The following is a 25,292-nucleotide window of genomic DNA, read 5'->3' as shown; positions in this document are numbered from 1 at the left end:
GAGATAAAATATGTCTGACACTTGCAGCCTATTTCCTCTGTTTGGAGACCCTGGCCTTCCTGCCTGTTACCCTCTCATTAGTTATGTGGATAGACAGAGAAATAAGGATGAAGTACAAATGGTGACTTCCCTGGTGGTCCAGTAGTTAAGAATCCTTCTGCCAATGCATGGAACACAGGTCCGATTCCTGGTACTGGAAGATTCCACATGGTGAGGGCTACTAAGTTTGTGCACCACAAGTACTGAAGCCCACACACTCTAGAGTCCATGCTCTGAAATAAGAGAAGCCACCACAGTGAGAAGCCTGAGCACTGCAAGTAGAGAGCAGTTCCCGCTCATCCCAACTAGAGAAATTGCAGAAGAAATGTAATTATGGATGAAACACAATAAACCCACTAAAAGTTATGCTTCAGAAGAATAGTTAAAAACATGTGAAATAATCATAATGCAATTTTAGATTTTTAAGATTCAGAACACTATATATATATATGGGCTTCCCTGATGATTCAGACAGTAAAGAATTCACATGCAATGCAGGAGACCTGGGTTTGATCACTGGGTCAGGAAGATCCCCTGGAGAAGGGAATGGCAACCCACTCCAGTATTCTTGCCTTGAGAATTTTGTGGACAGAGGAGCCTGGAGGGCTATAATGTACGGCATCACAAAGAGTTGGACACAACTGAGTGACTAACACTTTCACACATACATTATATATATGGAGAGAGAAAGAGTCAATTATAGGATTCTCCACGTGGTACAAGTGGTAAAGAACCTGCTTGCCAATGCAGGAGAGGTAGGAGACTCGGGTTCTATCCCTGGGTCAGGAAGGTCCCCTGGAGCAGGGCGTGGCAACGCACTCCAGTGTTGTTGCCTGGAGAATCTCATGGATAAGAGGAGACTGGCAGGCTATAATCCATGGGGTTGCAAAGAGTCAGACATGACTGAAGCAATGTACCATACAGTCAACTATATATATAAGATAGTCAACTTTGAAAAAATAAAATTTATATATGTGTAGAAAAAGTTCCTAAACATTTATAGATTAATAAGTGATGAGATTATAAGAATCTTACTTTTTCCTTTATGCTTCCTATATTTTATAAATATTCTAAATTGAACATATATCACTTATAATAAGAAAAAGTATTACTTTAATAAAGAGAAATAATAAGCATCTTGTTTAAAAGTTATTTACATACACAAAAGATGATGGTTTAGAAAGAGAAATAACAATCCCAAGGGAAACATTTCATTTCTAATCTCCTTAAGTTGGAGCACAGACCATAATTAAGATTCAGGTGTAAGACTTAATAACAGAGGTACTAGAGCTCCAGAGAGGGGTGAATTCTCAAGCTTAGCAAGGCTGCTCTGCCAAGTCAGGAACCTGGATGGGACTTAATGGCCAAGAAGAGAAGGATGAAGCATTAAAAAGAAAAAAAAAAGTCAGAAAAGAGACAGTCAAATACGATAGAAAAAAATCAGGAGAGTATTGAGGCAAGAATTCAAAGGAAGAGTTTCAAGGAGTGATCAGTTGTACTGAACTGTCAGGATGACTGCTTAAAATGTTCATTGACTTTATTAGAATGGACAGCACTAATAGGATTAAATAATGGCTCTTTCAGGGGAGTGTTAGGGATATAAAACACAAAGGCATGTTTGAAGGACTGAGAGGAAGGTGAGGTAAAGGAGACAATGAATGTAAAGGGTCTTTTTCTTAAATTGTGTCTTTTCTTAGACAATATGACCCTGGTGTATTGCTGGCTATAAAGTGACTGCCTTACACCACTATAGAAACCCCCCAAAGCTGCAAAGTCCAAATTACAAAGTCAAGTTATACATAGGCATCCTTTTATAAATCAAATTCAAGTTATTCAAGTTTAAAAGTCAACCCCCTATTTAGCCAGATTGTTCAGTTCAGTTCAGTCGCTCAGTCGTGTCTGACTCTTTGCGACCCCATGAGTCAGATTGAGACGTTCCAATTACCTCACTACAATTGTACTTTCTCATGGCCAGTCAACAGAAGCCCTTATTAGTAATGCTTGGCTTAGAATTCTTCACCCTCACTTCAGAGAGCCATTTACACATCCATCTTGATTCCCAGTGGCAGCTGGAAAGAGATTCAGGGCAATGGAAAGTTTGTTTCTGCTTTCCTTTTCAGTGGTAGAATGTGTTAAAAAGCTGACAGACCACATTGAGAGAAGACATCGATAACATCACGCTTCATAAGTGGAGACGGGAGACGAGGAAGGAGAATAGGATGAGTGGAAATGCAGACACATGACTAGTAACAGGCCTACAAGGGAGGTCCCCTCTGATAACATCACTTTAATTCATTTAATCAATACTTATGTATCAGGCACCATTCCAGATACTTGGAGTAGAGAAAAATAATATGAGATTGAAAGCCTCTGTTCTTCTAGGAACTGTGGGGATATAGACATTCAGTTCAGTTCAGCTCAGTTCAGTCGCTCAGTCGTGTCTGATTCTTTGTGACCCCATGAATCACAGCACACCAGGCCTCCCTATCCATCACCAACTCCCGGAGTTCACCCAAACCCATGTCCATTGAGTCGGTGATGCCATCCAGCCATCTCATTCTCTGTCATCCCTTTCTCCTCCTGCTCCCAATGCACACTAACAAATAGGGAAATATATCAGAGACAGAGCTGGCAGAGCTTTTAGTGGATTGGGTATAAAGAGGAAAAGGTTTTTGCCTGAAGCAACTGGGTGACTTTTCAGGATATTGTAAGCTTTCTCATGTGAGAAATGGGGATGGAGGAAAATGGGCAGGGATCGGGGGTGGGGGGTGATTGTCAGATGTTTGGTACAAGTATTGAAAGAGGGACAGTTATCTCAGGAAACTGGACAACAAGTTGGTTAGGGAAAAGCTGGATTGCCAAGCAATGCTGACATCTCATTTGACCTGGTGATCATACTTCACAGTGGAACCAATATGCCCTATGATTTTCCCTATTGATCTTCCTTGTTCACCCTCAGCTGCTCAGGAATGTCAGCATGGATGTGTTCACAGCTACCAAATTCTTTTCCAGCCTACAACTCTGGTCAGTTTCCCTTAGTCTAGGAGTGAATACCCGACCCAAGCTAAGCAAAAAGAACCTTTCTTTCATTTTTGGACTTAAGAGAGAAATCTGAACTCTCTCATTGCAGTTGTTAGATTTCATAATCATGTGTGGCTTTTTTGTGGCATATTCCCCAAAAGTAAGGCCATGTTGAGAAAGTGAAATAATATCCTGGGAAACACTGTAATAATAATGGATAACACTTACAGAAAGGCAGTGCTATGTGCCACCACAGTTCTAAACATTTGTCGCATGTTGACTCTCTTAATGTTTAAAGCAAACCTATCAAGTAGGAACTACTATGATCATTTTCATTTTATTTACGGGGCAACTGAAGGACAGAGAAGTTGGATTTCTTACTGACATAAGGCATGTAAGACATGGAACTAAGATTGGAACGCAAGTCTGTTAGTGTTAGTATCCATGCTTTTAACCACTGCACTGTACTGCCTCATGTAACAGAGAGGGAAAATCCTACTGAAGTTGAATTGATCTGAGTTTCTGCTCCCAGTTGCAGTCCTACCTTTGACCGTGTTTGGCTGTTTGCTTAGGGCTCAGAATATACGCCCAATAAAGATTTAGATTTAGGCAACAGGGTAGGAAACAAATGACTATTGTTTTGGTCTTTAGCAAGATTGCTATGGGAGAGACAAGCCCAAACTGTACCTTCTGATAGTTCATGCCAGACTTCATTTCAAGTCAGTCAGCCCAAGCATTGCTGAATAGGAATAATGTATACATTCTAACAGTAGATGCATGGATGCAGAAAACTTGGAGATCAGGGTATTATTTAAAAAGAGAGAAATGATGAAGACTAAGTCCCTTCAATCCCATTCAAACACCTCCACTCCCATACCTTCTTGCCTATACGGGTGATAGCTCCCTAAATATAGCACAGGCACCTGGAATGCCTCCTAAGAGCATTCTCCTGAGCCTATAAGCCAGCCCTCTCTGCCCTAGCCCAGTTTCTCACCCAAGTCTTGAGATAAGAGCTTCAGTAATTCCAGGGAGAACAAGAGAGAAGCATTATTAAGGCAAGGCCCTGAGAAAATTAAATAGCAATTATGAAACTCTTACGAAAGAAACCAAAAAGGTATGAAGAAGTGATTAGAGGGTTAAGAGAGTTCTTTTGCTAGAAATGCGCCAAGCCTGCTGCTGCTGCTGCTGCTAAGTCACTTCAGTCGTGTCCGACTCTGTGTGACCCCATAGACAGAAGCCCACCAGGCTCCCCTGTCCCTGGGATTCTCCAGGCAAGAACACTGGAGTGGGTTGTGCCTAGAGACATGTAATTATTGAATGTAGTTTCAAACTATTCTCTCACACCTACTGCTACTAAATTACTCACACCTCATGGCGTCTACGAACTATAAAGGTTTTCATCAAAGGGACTGTTTCACTGACTTCCTCGAGGGAAGCTTTGAAGGACAGTGAATAAATCATGTCTAAGGGATGTGAATCAGAGGCCGCCAGAGTGATCAGCCAAAGAACTCACCTTCTTACTCTGCAAGTTAATAAATCGTGCCCTTGGTGTTTTCTGATCTAATATTTGCCTCTAGCAGAAACCAAATATCAAGGGGTAGGGTCCAGAATTACAAACTTTTAACAATCTTCCTCAAGAGATCCTTATGTGGCCTGACATTGAGAAACACTGTATTAGGCAAATAATAAAAGGTAAACACGATGATGGTTATCATCCTTATTAACAGAAGCAGCAGCTTTGCCATCATCAGCAGCTTTGCCATCATCAGCAGCTTTACCCCAAGCCCACATTACACAGTTTCACTTTACCTTGATTGAGCTTAACCCCGGTTTGGAATATGTTACCCACTCTTTTATTTTACATAAATTCCTTCTTAAAATGCAGCTAAAGTTAAAAAATATTAGTGGCTCTGTCGTGTTCAACTCTATGCGACCCCACCAGGTTCTTCCATTCATGGAATTCTCTAGCCAAGAATACTGGAGTGGGTTACCATGCCCTCCTCCTGGGGATCTTCCCAACCCAGGTATCGAACCCAGGTCTCCTGCATTGCATGTGGACTCTACCATCTGAGCCACCAGGGAAGCCCAAAAGAGCCTGTTGCCTCCCCACCAGGGAACTTCAGTCTTCCAAGTGACAGGCAGGAATACTCACCACGATGGTAACAAGGACGGCAAGTGTCATCTGAATCTCATCTCTCATCATTCATAATGACCTCACATTATCTTTGTCATCTATCATCTTTTATCACTTATCTCTCAGCTTTTAAACAGTATTTTATATTATTACTTGTGCTTTTCCATCTCTTCGACTCTTGGAGACCCAGTGTTATACTGGTATCACCTGCTTTAGCAATACCTGGCATTAATTGATACTCCAGAAATCCTTAACTAATTACGAGCTGATCTTTCTCTCAGTTTATTCATTTTTTTTATAATCACTTCATTGCCTTTTCACCTGTTGCTTCTCTTCAAACTGCTTCTTCCCTAATAGAGCATCTTTGTTGTTGACACTCTCCTGAATCATTCTCTCATATTCCTTTCTGTCCTTCACTTTCACATATTTACCAACCACTCACCTCTCTGGTTTCCCCGTGTTGATGTGTGATTATGTGATTATTTTTAATTACTCTCAGCACATAGATAGTGTAGTTTCCCCAGGAGCAGAGTCAAAGAATTGATATTCTTTTGGGCATTATAAGACACCGAGGAAAACAGAAAACTCATCATGGACACCTTGGGCCATGTAGTGCTACTTTTGAAATAGGTCTTTACCATCCTTATTAAAAAGTGCAAAATCACTGCAGATGGTGACTGCAGCCATGAAATTAAAAGAAGCTTGCTCCTTGGAAGAAAAGTTATGATCAACCGAGACAGCATATTAAACAGTAGTTCAGTTCAGTTCAGTCACTCAGTCGTGTCTAACTCTTTGCAACCCCATGAACTGCAGCACACCAGGCCTCCAAGTCCATTGCCAACTCCTGGAGTCCACCCAAACCTATGTCCATTGAGTTGGTGATGCCATCCAACCATTTCATCCACTGTTGTCTCCTCCTCCTCCTGCCCTCAATCTTTCCCAGCATCTGGGTCTTTTCAAATGAGTCAGCTCTTCACATCAGGTGGCCAAAGTATTGGAGTTTCAGCTTTAGCATCAGTCCTTCCAATGAACACTGAGGACTGATCTCCTTTAGGATGGACTGGTTGGATCTCCTTGCAGTCCAAGGAACTCTCAAGAGTCTTCTCCAACACCACAGTTCAAAAGCATCAATTCTTCGGCGCTCAGCTTTCTTCACAGTCCAACTCTCACATCCATACATGACCACTGGAAGAATCATAGCCTTGACTAGACGAACCTTTGTTGACAAAGTAATGTCTCTGCTCTTTAATATGCTATCTAGGTTGGTCATAACTTTCCTTTCAAGGAGTAAGCGTCTTTTCATTTCATGGCTGCAAACAACATCTGCAGTGACTTTGGAGCCCCCCAAAATAAAGTCAGCCACTGTTTCCACTGTTTCCCCATCTATTTGCCATGAAGTGATAGGAACAGATGCCATGATCCTAGTTTTCTGAATGTTGTGCTTTAAGCCAACTTTTTTACTCTCCTCTTTCACTTTCATCAAGAGGCTTTTTAGTTCCTCTTCACTTTCTACCATAAGGGTGGTGTCATCTGCATATCTGAATAACTGAGATTTCTCCTAGCAATCTTGATTCCAGCTTGTGCTTTGTCCAGCCCAGCGTTTCTCATGATGTACTCTGTATATGAGTTAAATAAGCAGTAGAGACATTACCCTGCCAACAAAGGTCCGTTAGTCAAAGTTACGGTTTTTCCAGTAGTCATGAATGGATGTGCGAGTTAGACTATAAAGAAAGCTGAGCCCCGAAGAACTGATGCTTTTTAACTGTGGTGTTGGAGAAGACTCTTGAGAGTCCCTTGGACTGCAAGTAGATCCAACCAGTCCATCCTAAAAGAAATCAGTCCTGAATAATCATTGGAAGGGCTGATGCTGAAGCTGAATATCCAGTAGTTTGGCCACCTGATGCGAAGAACTGACTCTCTCATGAAAAGACTCTGATGCTGGGAACAATCCAAGGTGGGAGGAGAAGGGGACAGCAGAGGATGAAATGATTGGATGTCATCACCAACTCAGCAGACATGAGTTTGAGCAAGAAACTAGTTGATGACATAGGGTGTACAGGGAAGATTTCTAAAGGCCTAGTTTATTTCCAGGTTTGAACACGCACCATGAGAGTGGGTGAGTCATTTTAAGTCTTCGAGTCTCTCTTTCCACATCTTTAAACCACTGTTGGTGATGGACAGAGAGGCCTGGCGTGCTGCAGTCCATGGGATTGCAAAGAGTAGGACATGACTGAGTGACTGAACTGAGCTGAATTGAAAAATTACACATTGAAACTAAATTAAGACATTTTCTCCAAGCAGATTATCAAAGATTTCTGTGGCTAATATTCAATATTTTCCCACTTATGGAAACGCATGGACCACTGTCAGGAAAGTAAACTGATGGAAACTTACTCGATGATAGTTTGACAATGTTGTACTAAATGCCTTAAAAATGTGCCTATCATTTAACAAAGAAATTCATTCCAAGGAAATAATTATGCCTTATTTATTTATTTAGTCAGTTTCCTAGTATTAGACATTATGTTCCTTCCAGTGTTATACTCTTAAAAACAATGCTTCATTTTCTCCACATCCTCAATAGCATTTATTGTTTGTAGATTTCTTATTATGGCCATTCTGACCGGTATGAGATGGGGTGGGAGATGGGAGGGAGGTTCAAGAGGGAGGGGACATATGTATACTTGTGGTTTATTCATGTTGATGTTTGATAGAAGCCAGCACAATGTTGTAAAGCAATTATTCTCTAATAAAATTTAAAAAATGCTTTAGTTAATCTGTTCATAAAATCTTAAAAATGCTGATAGCTGGGTACTGGACTTGAAATTTTCCCTCCTTTAAACTTATCTGAGTTTTCCAAGTTTTTGCCTTGATTGTGTATCACTTCTGAAATAGGAAAAGTTTTCCATAAAGTATATAATTCTTTTGTGGCATTTTTCCCTTTTCTCAGTGTAATAAGTCATGTATTATCTCTTCGATTGATTTCTAAGTTTCTTAGAGACATAATTTACTCAGCTCATAATGTCTTACACTTACTAGTGCAGTAAACTTGCAAATGAAACACCAATGAAATTATGAAGGGCTCTAGTACCACCAGATATTAAAAAACATCAAAAAGTTATTCACTGAGGTGTCAGTACAAGAATAGACAGTAAGATACATTTATGTTTCCAGAAACTTGTAAATTGAAGAACTTATATAGTAAAGGTGCTAATTTAAGTATAAATGAAAGAAAAAAAATTCATCAAGAGTTCATGCTGAGACAATTCATTTAGATTCTATAAATTTATATTACACAAAATAATTTGAGGTAGATTTAAGAGTTAATGTTTAAAAATCAAACTATAAAAATCTAGAAAGAGGGTTGCAAATGTTTATTTGATCTCTATATGGAGAGAAAGTGAAGGACAGGGAAGCCTGGCGTGCTGCCGTTCATAGGGTCGCAAAGAGCCGGACACGACTGAGTGACTGAAGGACAACATCGGATAGAATTCTCAAAGCATGGAAATGGACTAAATAAAAAAGGAAAACATATTTTTATGAATCAAAAATTTAAAATGTCTGTGCTATGCATGTATATATGAACATATAGCTTCATAAAAATAAAGGTCAAAAATCAAGAAGGAAAAATCATGTATGACAAGATAGTAGACAACCAGTCACTCATTGAATGTGCAAATAGGTCAAATGGTAGTAAAAAAAATACCAAGATGCCAGTGGATACTTACGTAAAATATAGACCCAAACATTCCACAAAAAGAAGAAAATATGTATGACTCATACAAACATAAACAATTTCAACATTCTCAATATTAAAAAATACTAATTAAAGAAAAAGCTAGCTTTTTCTGACAGTCACTCTGTTTTTAATGACTACAGTCAATGCTAATGAGAGAGGGAAAAATGATGACAGATACTGTTTTACAGTTCTAGGAGTTGTGCCAAATCATTCAAACTTTCTGTAGTTATCTAGAAATCAGTTTCACTCTAACCATATCTCAATCCTTCCCCTAGTAATTCTTGCTTAAGGAAACCAGGTAAATCAAAATTATAAACAATATACATTATAATGGTCAAAACAATGGAAATGATTGCTTTGATTAAGGTAGTTGCTGATTAAGAACATTTGGATATATTCAAATGATGAAATATAAAACAGCTATTTAAAATTATAAAGCATTTTGAAATCATGAGAAAACATTTTAGAACAAGCAAACAGTAACTGTTCAATATATGGTGGCTTTCACTGGCAAAAAAAAAAAAAACCTTAATGTGAAACTGCTTATATGACATGATCTCTACTGTATAAAAATTATTTCAAGAGACTCAAAAGAAATATGCTAAAATTTTACCAGCTTATGTCTGAAATTGCAGTGATCTCTTTTCTTTTTTTGTGTGATTTTCTTATTGTACACATTATAGCAAGGAAGTGTCATTTGTATGATCAGAAGTTAAATGTTATCGCTAAATGATGTCATCTTATTGTCCGTGTAACAGACAATCGCATGCCTGGCAGCCATTGCCTGGAAAACGAACTCTTCTCTTTCACTTGAGAAAGTGCAGGTTGAGCCACCAAAGGCTGGGGAAGTTCGTATTAAGGTAAATTTAAATCTTTGAACTTGTACTTGTGAAGGCAAGTGTAAGGAAATCTTATTTCATGTATCAAAGCTGTTCCCAGTGTCCAGCACTCCCACTACTGATACTGAAACAACTTGTCAGTATCCCTGCCTGTATGATCTCTGGCTGAATTCCAGGCAGAGCAGTAATACAGTGGCTACGGTACAGGAAATATTTCATTTCTATGATCAATATAAGTGGATTGAGTCTATCCACAGACAAGAAAACTTAGGCTAATAACTGAGAAGTTTCAGAACTTCTCAGTGCCAATTAAATTTTGCAGCAGTTAAACTCATTTTACATTATTAACTTAATGTTTTCAATATGCTAGTTTAAAATCAATTTTCCCAGAGGACTGGGAAAACATTCCACAATACTGGGCTTAAAATTTTTGGTTTCTCAATGGTGGTGCTATGGATACATGGTCAAAACTCCTTCATTGGATAGAATAGACTCTCATATTGCAAAACTAGTTGATGACCTAGGGTGTACAGAGTAGATTTCAAAAGGCCTAGTTTATTTCCAGGTCTGAACATCCACCATGAGAGTGGGTGAGTCATTTTAAATCTTCGAGTCTGCCTTTCCACATCTTTAAATTAGGGGTCATTAGACCTGCCCTGTGTTTCTCTGAATATTATTATAGGGATCAAATGAGGTCATTCATGTAAAAAAAATTATTCATAATAAGTCTCAGACAAAAGAAAAATTCCAAACTGATTTATCCTTGGCCACTTAATTCCTACCCAGATGATATCTACAGGGATCTGTGGTTCTGATTATCATACTGTAAAAGGTATAATCTCACTGAAGTATCCCTTCATCCCAGGCCATGAAGGAGCTAGAATTGTGGAGAGTATTGGTGAAGGAGTGAGCTCAGTGAAACCAGGTAGGAAATGGGCCACAAAAACCTCTGCTCAAACAGCCCACCACCAAAATGCATTAGCATATTTACAGGAGAAATAAGTTGGTTTGCCTCTAAATTGTTTACCCTAATCACATATTATGGTAGTAAATATATCCAGTGATTCCAAGGGTCACACAGTTTATCAGCTGTTAGTGCTAACAATCCAGAGTGTCAGTGGCTGAGCCAAGTAACTAGTTGAGATAGGACTAGTGTACTTCTAAATAGATTAAAATCTCCTTAGGAGCAGGACTGCTTCTTTTCTTTCCAGACAGACAATATAACTATATTATAAACATTAAGTTTCCTAAGTGACTAGATTTTAATTGTTACTGAAACTAAAAGAGATTATAATTACATGACACAATAGAAGTGTTAGCTAATATGAAAATGGCAATTATATTGCAGTATTCAGTTCAGTTCAGTTCAGTTGCTCAGGCGTGTCCGACTCTTTGCGACCCCATGAATCACAGCACGACAGGCCTGCCTGTCCATCACCAGCTCCTGGAGTTCACTCAACCTCATGTCCATCGAGTCGGTGATGCCATCCAGACATCTCATCCTTTGTCGTCCCCTTCTCCTCCTGCCCCCAATCCCTCCCAGTATCAGGGTCTTTTCCAACGAGTCAACTCTTTGCATGAGGTGGCCAAAGTATTGGAGTTTCAGCTTCAGCGTCAATCTTTCCAATGAACACCCAGGACTTATCTCCTTTAGAGTGAACTGGTTGGATCTCCTTGCAGTCCAAGGGACTCGCAAGAGTCTTCTCCAGCACCACAGTTCAAAAGCATCAATTCTTCAGCGCTCAGCTTTCTTCACAGTCCAACTCTCACATCCATACATGACCACTGGAGAAACCATAGCCCTGACTAGATGGACCTTTGTTGGCAAAATAAATGTATCAAATCAATATAAAGTTACACACAATTTTGTTTATCAAATATATGTCAGTAAAAACTTTTTCCTAATGAATTGTCTGTCAGCAGAAAGGGAAATTTTATAATCTGGCAAGTTAATTTATTCTGACATAGCTGCAGAAGAATTCACTGTTTCCATTTTTATTGAAATACAGTTGACACACACACACAATACTATGCTACAAGAATTCCCTAGCAGTCCAGTGGTTAGGACTCCATGCTGTCCTGCCAACAGCCTGAGTTCAAAGCCTGACTGGGGAACTAAGATCTTACAAGCTGCATAGTTGGATTATAAAAATACATGTATGTGTTTGTTTATCAGTTCAGTTCAGTCACTCTGTTGTGTCCAGCTCTTTGGGACCCCATGGACTTTAGCACCTCAGGCTTCTCTGTCCATCACAAACTCCTGGAGCTTGCTCAACTCATGTCCATTGAGTAGGTGATGCCATCCAACCATAACATACTCTGTCATCCCCTTCTCCTCCTGCCTTCAAGCTTTCCAGCATCAGGGTCTTTTCAACGAGTCACTTTTTTGCATCAGGTGGCCAAAGTATTGGAGTTTTTTCTTCAGCATCAGTCTTCCAATGAATATTCAGGACTGATTTCCTTTAGGATTGACTGGTTTGATCTCCTAGCAGTCCAGGAACACTCAAGAGTCTTCTCCAACACCACAGTTCAAAAGCATCAATTCTTCAGCGCTCAGCTTTCTTTATATTCCAACTCTCACATCCATATGTGACTACTGGAAAAACCCTGGCTTTGACTAGACGGACCTTTGTTGGCAAAGTAATGTCTCTGCTTTTTAGTATACTGAATAGTTTGGTCATAGCTTTTCATCCAAGGAGCAAGCGTCTTTTAATTTCATGGCTGTAGTCACCATCTGCATTGATTTTGGAGCCTAAGAAAATAAAGTCTGTCACTGTTTTCACCGTTTCTCCATTTCTTTGCCATGGAGTGACGGAATCAGATGCCATGATCGATTCACATAATGAACAATAATGTAAGAAATGCTGAAACAAGTGAAAAGTTTAGAAAGTATGGTAAAGATTGGTGAAAGGTAGCCAGAAAGAACATAAAAGGAATAAAAATTTAGGAAAGAATTGTGTTAAGACAGAAACCTAAGTCAGACTGCAAAATGGGTGTTGAGTGGCTCAGATAGCCAAATAATACATGTTATCTGGTTTTAGAAACAGAAGTATCTAGAGCAAACTTTCTCAACCTTGCCATTCAGTCTGTAATAGGTATTTACTGGTTGCCTGCTGTTCCTCAGGTACTTTCTGTGTTGATGGAAACAATGATGAGTAAAAATGGTATAAATAAGACAGTGTCTCTCCATCTCTGATGGAGACCTGCCTTTATTTTAAAACTCATTTATCTTATCTCATTTTTTAATTTACCATTTTATCTTTCTGCCTCCATACTTTCATTTAAAATTTTCAATCTGTTCTTTTTGTTTAAGCTTACTCTTTTCAAGGAAGAATTTTAAACAATTAAATATTATATAATTGGTTTTTGGAAAATTATGCATAATTATTGATTAAAAACATTATATAATAGTATAATTATAGAGGTAAGAATTAGCTGAAACTTCACAATGGGAGCATAGACACTATTAACTTTTGAGTAAACATCCTTTCAGAACACTTTCTTTTCTATTCTTTTCCGTTCCATTCCATTATCTGTCTGTGGAATCTATCTACACATTATTTATTAAAAAGGGTATATAGCCTTACACAAATGAGATTATACTTAAATCAGTGTTTTTCAAAATGTAGTTTGGCAAGATCACCAGCATCAAACCACCCAGAGTGACTGGGATCTGCCTCTGAGCTAATGAATAGAACCCTCCTGCCTGGGAGTTTAGACAGTTTGACTTCCCATCTTTACCTTCTTTTCCATTTTTGATTAAGTAATGTAAATGCATAACAAAAAAATGAAATATAAAGACCTATAATGAGAAAGCAATTTATCATTCCCAACTTCATTAAACAGAGGTATACACACTTAAAATTTCCTGTTTTAGACTTTTTGGTAGTTACTCCATGGAATGAAGTTATATGCCTATGCCTTATTTATCAATTTTAAACAAGATATATTAATACATTGCATAAGTAACAGTCAACTCTACCTTTCTTCCTCTTCCTTAAAACTTATTATTATTTGTAGTTCTATTGGTTACATTCCTCTGAGCTTCCCTGGTGGCTCAGAGGTTAAAGTGTCTGCCTCCAATGCGGGAGACCCGGGTTCGATCCCTGGGTCGGGAAGATCCCCTGGAGAAGGCAACGGTAACCCACTCCAGTATTCTTCCCATGGACGGAGAAGCCTGGTAGGCTACAGTCCACGGGTTCACATAGAGTCGGACACGACTGAGCGACGGAACGGACATTGGTTACAATTATAATTTTAAATGGAAATGATGGAAGTAAGATAATTAGTATTTAGTTCTCTCATATTAAAATTCATATTCTAAGATAGGATGTCATATTTTTAAAGAAAAAGCAATAATGGGAATGAAAAATGAAAAGACATGATAGAAAATAGGAAAAGATTGGGTAAGTAATAGGTAGATCAGGTACAAGAAGAAAGGAACAAAAGGGTCAGGAGTGGTTTCTGCCTTGCTGCCCATTTCCTTGCTCTGGGCACTTAGCACAATCCTGTCTTCAGATATGGAAGTGTGAAATCCTACCAATAAGGACAGAACAGTTTAGATTTATTACTTCTATCACACTACTTGAGTGCAATCTCAAAAATGACAAAATGATCTTGGTTCATTTCCAAAGCAAACCATTCAATGTCACTGTAATCCAGGCCTGTGCCCCAACCACTAATGCCAAAGAAGCTGAACAGTTCTATGAAGACCTACAAAACCTTCTAGAACTAATACCAAAAAAAGATGTCCTTTTCATCATAGAGGACTGGAATGCAAAAGTAGTAAGTCAAGAGATACCTGGAGTAGCAGGCGAGTTTGGCCTTGGAGTACAAAATGAAGCAGGGCAAAGTCTAACAGAGTTTTGCCAAGAGAACACTGGTCATAGCAAGCAGTCTCTTCCAACAATACAAGAGAAAACTCTACACATGGACATCCCAGATGGTTAATACTGAAATCAGATTGATTGTATATTTTGTAGCCAAAGATGGAGAAGCTCTATACAGTCAGCAAAAATAAGACCGGGAGCTGACCGTGGCTCAGATGAACCCCTTATTGCAAAATTCAGACTTAAATTGAAAAAAGCAGGGAAAACTCCTAGACCATTCAGGTATGACCTAAATCAAATCCCTTATGATTATACAGTAAAAGTGACAAATAGATTGAAGGGGTTAGTTCTGATAGACAGAGTGCCAGAAGAACTATGGAAGGAGGTTCAAAACATGGTACAGGAGGCAGTGACTAAAACCATACCCAAGAACAAATAAAGACAAAATGGTTGTCTGAGGAGGCCTTACAAATAGCAGAGAAGAGAAGAGAAGTGAAAGGCAAAGGAGAAAAGGAAACTTATACACATCTGAATGCAGAGTTCCAAAGAATAGCAAGGAGAGTTAAGAAAAATTTCCTCAGTGATCAATGCAAAGAAATAGAGGAAAACAAGAGAACGGAAAAGACTAGAGGTCTCTTCAAGAAAATTAGAGATACCAAGGGAACATTTCATGCAAAGATAGGCCCAATAAAGGACAGAAATGGTATGGACCTAACAGAAGCAGAAGAGGTGGCAAGAATACAAGAACTATACAAAAAGGTCTTAATGATCGGGATAACCACGATGGTGTGATCACTCATCTAGAGTCACATTTCCTGGAGTGTGAAATCCAGTGAGACTTAGGAAGGATCACTACAAACAAGGCTAGTGGAAGTGATGGAATTCAAGCTGAACTATTCCAAATCCTAAAAGATGATGCTGTGAAAGTGCTGCACTAATATGCCAGCAAATTTGAAAAACTCAGCAGTGGCCACAGGCCTGGAAAAGGTCAGTTTTCATTCCAATCCCAAAGAAGGGCAATGCCAAATAATGTTCAAACTACCTCACAATTGCACTCATTGCACATACTAGGAAGATAATGCTCAAAATCCTTCAAACTAGGCTTCAACAGTATATGAACTGAGAACTTCCAGATGTACAAGCTGGATTTAGAAAAGGCAGAGGAACCAAAGATCAGATTACCAATATCTGCTAGATCATAGAAAAAGCAAGGGAATTCCAGAAAAATATCTACTCTGCTTCATTGACTACTCTAAAGCCTTTGATTACATGGATCACAACATATAACTTGTGAATTATGTTTCATGGAAAGAAAGAAAGAAAGAAGGAAGGAAGGAAGAAAAAGAAAGAAAGAAAAAACCACTCACTTGTGTCTGACTCTTTGAAATCCCATGGACTGTAGCCTGCCAGGCTCCTCTGCTCATGGAATTTTCCAGGTAAGGATACTGGAGTGGATTGCCATTTACTTCTCCAGGAGATCTTCTTGATCCAGGTTTCGAACCTGGGTCTCCTGCACTGCAGGCAGCCTCTTTACCATCTGAGCAAGTCTTAGATAATTAAGATAGTTGAAATCATAGGATCAGGGACTTAGACACAGAAAGGAATGGTGTAAAAAAATACTATAAATTATTTGTATATCATTAGCAGTCCACAGTAAAATCTGACCAAGTTTTATTCTCTAGATGTTTTAATAATATTACAAAAAGTGTTGAGAAAAATGATATCACAGGGCAGAGAATTACCATCTCTATTCACTGACCACAGGCATTTAATAGGTATACCATACTTTAAAGAAAAATCCTCTAGGCCTGAACAGAGAGTTTCCATCCCTAGGGTTGTTAATAGTGATGCCTTTTACTCTAGGTTTATTTTTTAATCTGTGTAAAGCTGCTTGAGTCAGCTTTCAATTATATTAGATCCTTGAAGAGTAGGATCTTGCTTTCTGTCAAAGCAAGAGTGTATTAATTAGCAGCAAGGGAAATTATTTAGTCATGGAATTAATAGTGAAACTTTATTTTATGAAAATTCCCAATTGATTCCCCAAATTGACTTTGCCACATTAATAGAATAGTCCTTTCACAACTGACTGCCACAGCTGAGAAGTGAAGACTTTTTCCCAGACAGCTTTCCTTGTCAGCTTTAATTTTAACATTGGAAACTCCAGGAGAGATAATTAGAAAGTTAATTAACACTGGAAGTAAAACGCACATTTTAACAAATTGAAGCTATTTGAGGAATTAAGAAGATGGACCAGAACAAAACCACTCTAGATATGCATTTTATTTTTTCTCAGTAAGACAACAGACATTTTGTTTATACTGTCATGTAGCGTTTCGCTTACTAACCTATTAATTTTCTATTTCTTTTCTTTTTGGTTTTTTCTTATTTTTAGTCAGGCAGGCTCAGTACCTTAGTGTCATTTCAAACTCCTCCCTTTCTGCTGCTTTTCATGTAATTTCATTTGTTTCCAGGCTGCTTGTTCTACTTTTTCAATGATTTCTGCTTCCATCCTCTTGTCTCCACTCCAGTATAGGTACTCTATTTAATTATTTCTCCCTCAGACTACTATAATAGATTAACAATGTTTCTTGTATTATTGGCCACTTCTCATTCCGATCATCTTTCTCTCTGTTGCCAGTTTAATTTTCTCAAGACATACATTCAGTTATATTCTTCTACCATGAGCCTTCTAAGCCCTGCTTCTAACAACATTCTGACATAAAAAGGGGAAAAGCCCTTCAAGTGATTCTCATTGAATGTATTTATTTATTCAGTCTGTTCTTTCGCTTGCTCTTTAAAAAGATGCAGTATCCAGTATATCCCCAAGCGTATACATGAAGACTAATGCAATGAACTGAACCATCATATATCTGTTAGTTGCATTAAGAAGTGAACTGAAGTTATGACAAATCTAGACAGTGTTTTAAAAAGCAGAGACATCACTTTGCCAACAAAGGTCCGTACAGTCAAAGCTATGATCTTTCCAGTAGTTATGTATGGATGGGAGAGTGGGACCATAAAGAAGACTGAGGACTGAAGAATTGATGCTTTCAAATTGTGGTATTGGAGAAAACTCTGACAGTCCCTTCAGTTTCGAGGAGATCAAACCAGTCAATCCTAAAGGAAATCAACCCTGAATATTCATTGGCAGTTCTGATGCTGAAGCTGAAGCGCCAATATTTTGGCCACCTGATGTGAAGAGCCAACTCATTGGAAAATACCCTGGTGCTGGGAAAAATTGAAGGCAAAAGGAGAAGAGGGCAGCAGAGGATGAGATGGTTAGATAGCATCACCGACTAAATGGACGTGAGTTTGAGCAAACTCTGGCAGACAGTGAAGGACAGGGAAGCCTGGCGTGCTGCAGTCCATGGGATTGCAAAAAGTCAGACACAACTTAATGACTGAACAACAGGAACAACATACCTTGTTTCATTGCACTTTGCTTTATTGAGCTTTGCAGATACTGTGTTTTTCACAGATTGAAAGTTTGTGGCAATCTTGTAGCTGAGCTAGATTATCAGTGACATTTTTCCAGCATTTGCTTACTTTATATCTCTGTCACATTTTGGTAATTCTTGCAATATGTCAAAGTTTTTCATTATTATTTCAATTGTTATGATAATCTGTGATCAATGATCTTTGATGTTATTATTGCAAAAATATTAAGACTTGCTGACGGCTCAGATGATGATTTCCATTTTTTAGCAATAAAGTATTTTTTTAAAAAGGTATTGTGCATTTTTTTGCCATATGCTATTATATACTTAATAGACTAAAATATAAGGTAAACATAACTTTTATATGTACTGGGGAACCAAAAAGTTTCTGTGATTTACTTTATTAGAATTCTCTGGAACCAGACCTGCAATATCTCTGAAGTATGCTTGTAATTTATTTTTTCTCAGTAAATCATTAATCAGCAAGTGTTTCAAACATGTTTGCATAAAAAATTTACATTGCATTTTCTTGTAATGAAAAGAAAATGCCTATCTTTGGTTAGTTTTCTTTCTTATTCCTAATCCTGTATGTGTGTATTTTTGTTTTCTCTCTTTTTCTTGATTTTGCTTTGCTAAAGGTCACTGAGGGTGGTATAGGCCCTGGTGAAAACTGCTTTTCAGACAATCTAGAAAGAGCAGACTTGCTTGAAATCTTTACATGGGATCTGTGGATTTTCCATACACTCAAGCCTGAGGCTCTGGCCTGGTAATTTGTGTGAGCACCCTTTCCTTATCTCAACCTAGATCTTGCCAGTTTCTTCTATGCTATTATGTAGGCTAATTGTATACCACGCAGGTAGGGAGGAGTATGTGTGGCACTCCTGTATCCACTTGAGTATCTCCCAATATTCCATTGCCCAGTTGTAACTGCGAAAAGACACATGCAGCAAACATAGCTCAGGAATGCTATGATTCCTCAAGCCATTTATGAACCTGCTTGAAAGCATGTCTGCTTTCTTCAGAAAGCCTCATAATGTTAGTAATAAACCTTTTCATACCCTCTTGGCCTTATTGGTGACATGTGATGTGATCAGTGACATATGTGACATCATCAGTGCACATTCGAAAAGATTTTAAGTGGAGATCCACATTCCTAAAACCAGATTGTTCACTAGGACTTTTAGGACTTTACAAAATACTTTGCTCCTGATGCTGCCTATGGCTCTGTCACCAACACAGATCCTGTTTCTCAGATTTAGGAAAAATACCTATGGCACATTAAGCCAGGTGTTAGCACTATAGAGCCAGCATTGCTGTAGAGGAGGCCCTAAACCATGGCAATGCTGATATGAGACTCTCTGGAGGAAGAAACTAAATATAAATAGAGCAGAGAGGATTTCCTCCAAGTGTGGCTGGTAATTACCCTAAAAATAAAACTATTTAACCCAGCTGTAAATACAAAACTACTAAAAACTTTATAAAATAGAAAAACAAACTAAAGAAGTTTTTGTGTTTCTATAATATAGTTCTAAATTAATATCTGCTGAGATAAAACAATTTACAAACTTTCATGAACTTAATATTAGGACTCAGGGTATAGTTATAATTGGGGATCCATGAGTTTGAGTGAACTCTGGGAGTTGGTGATGGACAAGGAGGCCTGGTGTGCTGTGATTCATAGGGTCGCAAAGAGTTGGACATGACTGAGCGACTGAACTGAACTGAACTGCATTTAAACCAGGAGATGTGACTAAATTTAAGTAAAAGGCTCTCTATACTCTTAGGGGGGTGACCAAATATAAAACAGGGGAAAGTTAGGTATTCATTATCTTAATAATCAGAACTATTACCTTGCTTAAATTTCCCATGGTCATATAGCATCCTTGTCCTAAAATATCTCTTAGTGGTTATGCACACTCTGGCCCAACAAGTAATAAAATAAATCTCTGGCACTGAAAATTGGTTTTCAAAAATAACCCCTCACCCCCAGTTAAAATAGTTGATACAGCACAATATAAATTAAAATAGGGCTTTTAAGGATTGAAACACATTATTCAAGACCTAATTAAAGAAGGGATGTTTATCTCCACTCTGTCTCCATTTAACAGGCTAATTTGACCTGTTCTCAAATCTGGGAAGAATGATTAACTCCTTATGATGGACCACCGCACTTTAATGTTGTGGGCATACTGTTAAGGACCCTGAAAGTATTAGTCACTCAGTCATGTCCAACTCTTTGGGACCCCGTGGATTGTAGCCTGCCAGGCTCCTCTTTCCATGGAATTCTCCAGGCAAGAATACTGGAATGGGATTCCTGACCCAGAGTTCAGACCTGAATCCTTACCATCTGAGCCATTAGAGAATCCCCACTGAGGCCCCTATACCAATATTATTGAAATGAATTATTATTTTCTGCAAAGAGTTTTTATAGTTACAGCTCTTACATTTAGGTCCTTGATCCATTTTGATTCAAAATGGATCATATGGGGTGAGATAGGGATCCAACTTCATTTTATTGCATGTGAGTATCATCATGTCAACATTATTTGTTGAGAACAAATTCTTTGCCAACTTAATGGTCCTGGCAGCCTTGTCAAAAATCAATTCATCACGAATGTATGAATCATAGACAGTAAGCTAGGGTAATTAATTGTAGGGCTCAATTCTTCTGTTTCCTTTCACTCCAAATACTCTTTCATTGCCTAATGTTCTGTGTCTTAAAACCGTTGTCATTTACAGATGTGAAAGATACATACATTATATATATAATACATGTATATGTATATATTATACACATTTATATTTTATACACAAATATCACACATGCATTTTTTTCCAGTTTTTTCAGGTGGGAGGGTTAATCTCATCTCAGTTACTCATTCTTGACCAGAAGTGAAATTCTGGGACTAATTCATACTTTTTCCAAATGACTATTTTTTATATAGGAAAAAATGACATAAGATCTGTCCTCTTAATAACTGTTGAAGTGTACCTCACATTGTTGTTAACTGTAGGCGCGATATTGTATAGACTTCTAGACCCTTTTCATCTTTCATAGCTGAAACTTCATACACATTGAACAGCAACTCCCTGTTTCCCCTTCCCATAGTCCCTGGCAACTGCTATTTCATTTTCTGCTTCTATGAGTTTGACTACCTTAGATACCTCATAAAAGGGGAATCATGCAGTTGTCTGTGACTGACTTATTTCAACTTAGAATAATGTCCTTCGGGTTTATCCAAGTTATCACATATGACAAGATTTCCCTCCTTTATAACGTTTCTTAGTATTCCATTGAATGCATATACCAGATTTCTTTATTTCAAACAGTCTAGTGTAACAATGATGAGGGGGTTAATGTTTTTTTCCCTTACATTTTATACGACTGATTGTTGTTTAGCTGCTAAGTCATATCTGGCTGTTCTGCAAACCTGTGGACTGTAGCCTACCAGGATCCTCTGTCTATGGGCAAGAATACTGGAGTGGGTTGTCATTTCCTTATGCAGGAGATCTTCCTGACCCAGAGATTGAACCTGCATCTCCAGTATTGGCAGGCGGGTTCTTTACCGCTGAGCCAACAGGGAAGCCCCATATGACTGATTACGGATGATAAAAAGAAAAATGCTGCACTTAAGTAAAATTTCAGATCTTGTATAGTAGAGGGGAAAATGTAATAAAGGAGAAATAAAATTTTTGCGTTAAAAAACCCATTGGTTGTTAAGGAGTGTGTTCTAATTTCCATAGATTTGTGATTTTTCCAGCTTTCCTTGTGTTATTGATTTCTAGTTTCATACTGTTGTGATTAGAAAAGATACTATATATGATTTCAGAAATCTTTTAAAATTTGTTAATACTTGTTTTGTGACCTAGAATATGATATGTCCTGGAGAACTTACACGTGCACTTGACTTGAGAGAAGTATATATTCCGCTGCCATTTGATGGAAAATTCTGTGTATGTCTACTTGGCCTAAGTTGTTGTTCAAGACCATTATTTACATATTGGTTTTCTATCTGGTTGGTCTATCCATGGTTCAATGTGAAGTATTGAAATTCCCTATATTGCGTTGATGCCTATTTCTGCTCAGTTCTGTTAAAATTTGCTTGATAAATTTAGCATCCTCTGATGTTCAGTTCAGTTCAGTTCAGTCGCTCAGTCGTGTCCGACTCTCCGCGACCCCATGAATCACAGCACGCCAGGCCTCCCTGTCCATCACCAACTCCCGGAGTACACTCAAACTCATGTCCACAGAGTCGGTGATGCCATCCAGCCATCTCATTCTCCGTCGTCCCCTTCTCCTCCCGCCCCCAACCTTTCCCAGCATCAGAGTCTTTTCCAGTGAGTCAGCTCGTCTCATGAGGTGGCCAAAGTATTGGAGTTTCAGCTTTAGCATCAGTCCCTCCAATGAACATCCAGGATTGATCTCCTCTAGAATGGACTGGTTGGATCTCCTTGCAGTATAAGGGACTCTCAAGAGTCTTCTCCAACACCACAGTTCAAAAGCATCGATTCTTCGGCGATCAGCTTTCTTCACAGTCCAACTCTCACATCCTATATATTTATAGTTGTTATAGCCTCTTGATGAATTGACTCCTTCATAATTACATAATGATCTTCTTTTTCTCCTGTCACATTTTTTGACTTAAAGTCTATTTTGTCTAATGTAAGTAAATATAGCTACTTTTCTTCTCTTTTGCTTTCTATTTTCATGGAATATCTTTTCCCACACCTGTACTTTCAGCCTCCGTGTGTCCTTGGAGCTAAAGTGAGTCTCTTGTAGAGAGCATATAGTTGGGTCTTGTCCTTTTTTTTTTTTAATCCACTGTCAAGTCTATATCTTTTTGTTGAAGAATATAATCCATTTATATTTAATTATTGCTAGGTGAGGATTTACTATAGTCATCTTATTGTTTTCTGGCTGTTTTGTAATTCCTAATTATCAGGGAATGTTTAACAGGAGGATTTCTACGTGCTGTTTCTCACAGGTCCTCTGTTTTTTTTTTAAGTGGAATAGCACACTGTTCCCAGGAACTAAGGTCATTGTGTGAGACAGGCTTGGGTATCATTTAGTAAACATTCTCTTTATAACCAAACAGCTTAGTCTTGATCCTTTTTCTTGAGATATGGATTGTCTCCTGACCTTGTGACCATTATTAACCCTGGTTCCCTTGGTAATGGTTACTGTACATTTGGTTTTCTGATCTTTATCATTGTTGAAAGAAATTTCTTGTACCACAGCCTTTATATCCTCATAGAGAAATCATTAAAGTACCTTTTCTCCATCAGAGCTTGGGTCCCCGTGTCTTTCTCTCTCTCTCTCTCTCTTTCTCTCTCCTCAGCTGATTCCTTAGAGCGTAGAGACCCGTCTTGCCTTCTCTCCTGCCTGGGCTTCTAAGACTCTCCCAAGAAGGCGCCCTGTGCCTTCGAGGGAGACGCAAGTCCTGTGCCAGGGACTTTATTAGCTTTCTGCATAAACTAGGGAATATCAGCCTCTTTCTCTCTTTCACTTTCTTATCGTCGTCTCCGGACCACCAGGTCCTGGTCCATTAAAGGACCCCGACACCTAATTCCTTTCTTTCTCTCTTGTCTTCCTTTCAGATTTGACAATTTTCTGCAGTTATGTGCTTTGATTATGTTTTCTCTTGTGTACTTATTATAGGTTTTTGCTTTCTGGTTACCACAAATATTATATAAAATACATTTTAAGTAAAAGACAAATATTCCTACCTCTTTCTTTCCCCTGCTTTCACATTTTGTTTTCAATGTCTCTTTTTATATTGCTCATTCATTAATAAATTATTATAGCTAGATTCTTGGTACTTTTTCTTTTAATCTTTATATTAAAGTGATTTACACACCACTTTTATGGTATTAGAGTATTCTGAATTTGACTATATACTTACCTTTATGAATTCATTTTATATTTTCAGAAGTTTTTATGTTATTAATTAGCGTCATTTCATTTCAGCTTGAAGAGCTTTAGTTTTTCTTGTAAGCCTGGTCTAGTGATGATTAAACTCCCTCAGATCTTTTATGTCTTGATCTCTTTATTTCTTCTTTATTTCAGAAGGACGGTTTTTCTAGGCAAAGTATTCTTGGTTGGCCAATTTTTAAAAATTTGAGCACTATGACTATACCGTTCTATTCTCGCTTGACCTGCAAGGTTTCTGTTGATAGCCTTATTAGGATTTCACATATGAAATGAATTTTTTTCTTTTTTTTTTGAATTTCAAAATTCTTTGATTTTTGATGTTTTATTATAGTGTGTCTCAATAAAATCCTCTTTTTAAAAATTATTTTTTAATTAAAAATGTTTGTTTATATATTTTGCCCACACTGCAAAACATGTGGGATCTTTGTTCCTTGACCAAGGATTGAACCCATGCTCCCTGCATTGGAAGCACAGAGTCTTAACCACTGGACCTCTAGGGAAGTCCAAATGAAATCCTCTTTTGATTGAATTTGTTTGGGGACCTTCAGGTATATGGATGGCCATATCTCTCTTCAGATTTGGGAATTTTTTAGCCATTATTTCTTTAATTATACTTTCTTCCTCTTTCTCTCTCTGTTCTTTTTATGATATTATCATAATGAAATACTATTTTGCCTGATGGTGTCCCATAATTCACATAAGCTTTCTTCACCCTTTGAGTTGGATTGAGTTATCTCTGTGTTTCCTTATAGCTCCCTGAGCTTCCTTCAAATAATAAGTTTTTTGTCAGGCAATTTGCATATGTCCATTTCTTTGAGGTTCTCAGCTGAAAAATTATTGTGTTCCTTTGATAATGTCATGTTTTCTGGGTTTTCCATGTTCTTCAAAGTCTTATATTGTTGTTTTCACATTTGAAGAAGCAGTAACCTCCTCCACTCTTTACCAGCAGATTTTGGATTAACCTGTTAGTCCAGCCAGGGATCGTGAGGCTTTCTCAGACCTCTCTACTGATGCACCTGCTATGCACTTCTTGTTCCCTCTTGAGAGGGGGGCATTCTTAAGATTGTATTCCTTCTCTCAATCCTGCGAAACCAGACCAGGTGTGGAGGGCCCCTCATTTTTTTCCCAAGGACAGTGCCCCAAACTGCTCATGTTTGTGAGCCTTCAATCCATCTTGCAGACTTAGGGCAGCTTTCTGCACTTACTCATTAGCTGTCTGCAGAAGCTTGCTCTTTCTGCCCATGGATGGACAGAGAGGGTAAAGGGCATCATTGAGGAATTTGGAGTGTTGGGGTGACAGTGAGTCAGCTGGGGTTCATAGA

The sequence above is a fragment of the Moschus berezovskii genome, chromosome 5 (genome assembly GCF_049115385.1).
Source record: "Moschus berezovskii isolate FMDL1 chromosome 5, NW_MosBer_1.0, whole genome shotgun sequence".
Classification (NCBI taxonomy): domain Eukaryota; kingdom Metazoa; phylum Chordata; class Mammalia; order Artiodactyla; family Moschidae; genus Moschus; species Moschus berezovskii.
The sequence above is the reverse complement of the archived record's forward strand: the minus strand, read 5'-3'. Positions refer to the sequence as shown.